We start from the raw sequence: 4653 nt of genomic DNA, 5'->3' as shown, positions 1-4653 counted from the left end.
AACCCTATTCCCTGTGGCACCAACATAGAGACACTAGCAGTAACAATAACATTACTGAATCAAAAAATAGACATATACAACATATACAGAAAATTACATAGGGAGGATACAGGAGAATTACAACTAACTTAACTCTTTGCTCACACAGAAAGAACACCAACAATTATCTGCGGGGATTTTAATGCACATCACCCCATACTATCATCCCTATCAATGACAAACCCCTCAGGGGAACACATAGCTTTTGCCCTGGATGAATTTGAAGGAGTCTCCCTCCTAAACACATGGCAACCTACACATATAAGAGGTGGTAGACTGGATCTGACTTTTGCCACAACAGCCATTAGACATCTAACCAAGTGGCAAGTACACTCAACCCTGATAAGTGATCACTTTGCCACAGTGACAGAATTGGACTTGCAACAACTACCTCCAATCCCACCACCCCCACCAAGATGGAACCAGGACCTAGCAGACTGGGTCTGCTTTCAAACAACCATAGAGGAATGGGCAGCAAGCTACACTCCCTCAGAGGACATAGATCAGCTAGAAAAAGATCTAGTTGATGCCTTTCACAATGCAGCCAACAGAGCTATGCCCCTGAAAACCACAGGAAGCAACTATACATACAAAGACTCCTGGTACTACTGCCCAGAAATCAGGAGTTTGAAAACCAGACTAAACAGAGTCACAAAAATATACAGAAGGTCAACAGTAGAAAACAGAGAACTACTGCAAACAGTCAAAACAGAAACAAATCAAAGAATCCATGAAATAAGAATTGAAAAATGGATGGAATGGTGCTCAAACCTGTCAGGGTACACAACTCTAACTGAGCTATGGAAATGGCTACACAAAGTAGCCGGAAAAAAGAAGACTCCAATTGCCACACACCCACACCCACAAGAGGAGGCAGAAAGAATTGCAACAACCTTTGCAAACAGGACATTGTCAGCTAATCTCTCCCCTGAAACCAGAAGGCTACAGGAGCAACTGGCGCCAGCCAGGTGGGAAGAGATCAACAGAGCCTGCCTACAGCAGGATGATACTGACACCCCTTACACAGTTGAGGAACTAAGAGCAGTACAAAAAGCAGGAAAGGATACTGCACCAAGGGCCAACAAGATAACCTACACAATGATCAAGCACATGGGTCCAGCAGGAGAAACCGCATTCCTGAGGTTATTAAACAAAACACACCTTGAGCACACAAGGCCTCAAGCCTGGAGACAACAAGACACACAACCAATCCCTAAGCCAAAGGATCCAAGCAATCCTAGACCAATAGCCCTAGTATCCTGTATAGAAAAAACAGGAGAAAAAATGGTCCTAAACAGAATCAAATAAAAAATCGGCCCCCTACACAAGCAGCTATATGCATATCAGGAAGGACTTGGCACCTCTGAATGCATTACTGAAGTATTAAGCTGCATAAACCAAAACAAGGCAACAATAGTCTTTATAGACTTTGAAAAAGCCTTTGAACTAGCAAGCCCAACAGCAATGCTGCAATCAGTGGCCAAAAAAGGAGTCAAAGGTCACCTACTAGCATGGACAAAGAACTATGTGCTAGGAAGGCAAGCTAGAGTCAAATTCCAAGGAGTGGTTTCTACCTATCATGAATTGGAAAATGGCACACCACAAGGAGGGATCCTAAGCCCCCTCCTATTCAACATCATCATGGAAAATATAGCCTCACTCCAACTTCCCGAAGGAGTAGACATATTTGTCTATGCAGACGATGTATGTGTGATAGCTAGAGGAGCTGTCAGGACGATGAAAATGCAAAGAGCACTCAATGCCATCAGCCACAAGTAGAATGAGCTTGGACTAAAAATAAACATTGGCAAAACTAAGGCCATGTCAATTAAAGCCCCAAATCCCTTGCAACCACTCACAATAGGAATGGAGCCCCTAGAATGGGTGGACAAATATACATACCTGGGAGTAATAATAGACAAACAACTTACCTTTAGATATGAAATAAAATATCTCAAGGAAAGGACAAATGCCAGAACGGCAGTCATGAGGTACATGTGCAACCTCAAGGAAGGAGCAAATGAACATGTCCAAATGAAATATTATCAAGCCTGTACCAGAGCACTAGTGGAATATGCCTCCCCAGCCCTCACTGGGCTAACAGACATACAAAAAGGAAAAGTAGAAGTATTTCAAAACAATGCTATGAGGCTCATGCTAGGTGCTCCATTATGGACAAGACTGTGCAATCTAAGGATGGAAACCAGGCTACCGACCCTCGAAGATAGAATTGCAATGAGAAATGCAAGCACAGTTGCAAAGATGTTTCTATCAAACAGGGACTCAATCACCAAAAAAAAGGTTAGAGAGGAACTGGAGAAACATCCTGCAGTTCAAACCCCAAACTCTTATGGCAAAGATCACAGCAACAACATTAAGAGACTTTGGCTGGCTGGAATACTCCTACAACTGAACCCAGACACAGCACAGAGTATCCAACACATTCCACCATGGAAAAAACAAGTAGCAAAATTCAGCTACACCAAGCTCCCAAGGGCAAAAGAAAACTGCACCATAGAGGAACTCAGAAATGCTGCAACAGCAGCAATGCAAACTGCAAAAACCATAGGAGCACAGATCTACTATACTGATGGTACAGTGGATCCAGGAACACAAACAGCGGGAGCTGCAGTTCACTCCTGCAATTTCACAGCATGCTGGACATCATCAAACAGTCTCCACCCTGCAGACAGAGCTTGTTGCAATACAACAAGCCCTAAGATACTCCATTGAGAATGAGGAAGGACCAGTAGTCATTCACACTGATTCACGATCCTCAATGCAAGCCCTACAGCAGGACAAAAACAAAGAAAACAAGTCCCTGATAGCTGATATCAAATCCCTCCTATATCAGCACAATGAAAGAAACAGGCTAGTAACATTCAACTGGATACCCAGTCACATAGGGATACCAGGGAATGAAAAAGCTGATGAGCTAGCCAAAAGCACCAGACACATCCAGAATATACAGGTGCACATACAGCCTGCACTACAACAAATCAAAAACCAAATAAAAACACACCTTAAGGACAACCTAATCAAGGATCTACACATGTGGGCAGAAAATGGCTCTCCCTCTGCCACTTGGTACAAATGGGCCATGGAGCTAGAACCCCCACCCATAGACAAAAACACCCCAAGGAAACAGGCTGTATGCATACACAGACTCCGGCTGGGTTACAAGGAAAACTGGGAAATCAGAGAGGACATCCAAAGACCATGTGATCACTGCGGTGACACGCCACAACACGCCCTCCTGCACTATTTACTTGAATGCAGGGAAACAGCACAGCTGAAAGGTGATCTACTAGTAGACACCAACGCACCAGAGGCCGGGAAAGCTGCGGCCACACTGGCAAAGGCAATTGTAGAAAGCTTTGACACCCACTCACAGTTGCTTTCAAGATTACCCCCTCCAAGGTAAAGACCTCACATTCACACCACTCCATACCATACCTTCATCGTAAGGCCCTATTCACATCATCCTCTGTACTTTCTTAGCTTAACCTACCACTAAAAATCTCTCCGCAGGGACCCTAGAGGAGTAAAGGGTTGGACAACCCCACCTGCATCCTTTTCTCTACATTTCAAGGCCTTACACCCCAATTTTCATACTACCACTATCCGTGAAATGATGGCCCTCTATCACTAATACCATCATCCTTACCCTGTTCACAACTTTCTCTACCACTAAAAACCATTTCAAATTTCCTTTTATTTTGATAACCCACCTTATATCTTTTCAGATCACCTACGGGCCGACCAAGGGAAAGGCCCGTGCCAACAAGAAGTGTTGGCTGTAATACTCTATGAACGAACAATGTGTGCATGCTATTTTTAAATTGACAGATTTGATTTTAAATAAGGATAACGGCTTGTGTGCATGCTATTTTTAAATTGACAGATTTGATTTTAAATAAGGATAAAGGCTTGTGTGCATGCTATTTTTAAATTGACAGATTTGATTTTAAATAAGGATAACGGCTTGTGTGCATGCTATTTTTAAATTGACAGATTTGATCTTAATTAAGAATAACGGCTTGTGTGCATGATATTTTTAAATTTACAGATTTGATTTTAAATAAGGATAGCTGCTTGTGTGCATGCTATTTTTAGATTTACAGATTTGATTTTAAATAAGGATAACAGCTTGTGTGCATGCTATTTTTAAATTGACAGATTTGATTTTAAATAAGGTTAACGGCATGCTATTTTTAAATTGACAGATTTGATTTTAAATAAGGATAAAGGCTTGTGTGCAAGCTATTTTTAAATTTACAGATTTGATTTCAAATAAGGATAACGGCTTGTGTGCATGCTATTTTTAAATTGACAGATTTGATTTTAAATAGGATAACGGCTTGTGTGCATGCTATTTTTAAATTTACAGATTTGATTTTAAATAAGGATAACGGCTTGTGTGCATGATATTTTTAAATTTACAGATTTGATTTTAAATAAGGATAACGGCTTGTGGGCATGCTATTTTTAAATTTACAGATTTGATTTTAAATAAGTATAACGGCTTGTGTGCATGCTATTTTTAAATTGACAGATTTGATCTTAATTAAGAATAACGGCTTGTGTGCATGCTATTTTTAAATTGACAGATTT

At 41.2% G+C, this 4653-nt stretch overlaps 1 pseudogene; it reads left to right on the top strand.

The window, feature by feature from the left end:
- Positions 1 to 2268: 2268 nt before the first annotated feature.
- LOC137635252 (uncharacterized) lies at positions 2269 to 4030 on the top strand (annotated as a pseudogene).
- The last annotated feature ends 623 nt before the right edge of the window (positions 4031 to 4653 follow it).

This window comes from Palaemon carinicauda, unplaced genomic scaffold, assembly GCF_036898095.1.
Source record: "Palaemon carinicauda isolate YSFRI2023 unplaced genomic scaffold, ASM3689809v2 scaffold1061, whole genome shotgun sequence".
NCBI classification, from domain to species: domain Eukaryota; kingdom Metazoa; phylum Arthropoda; class Malacostraca; order Decapoda; family Palaemonidae; genus Palaemon; species Palaemon carinicauda.
Note: the sequence above shows the minus strand (reverse complement) of the source record. Positions and strands in the feature narration are given on the sequence as shown.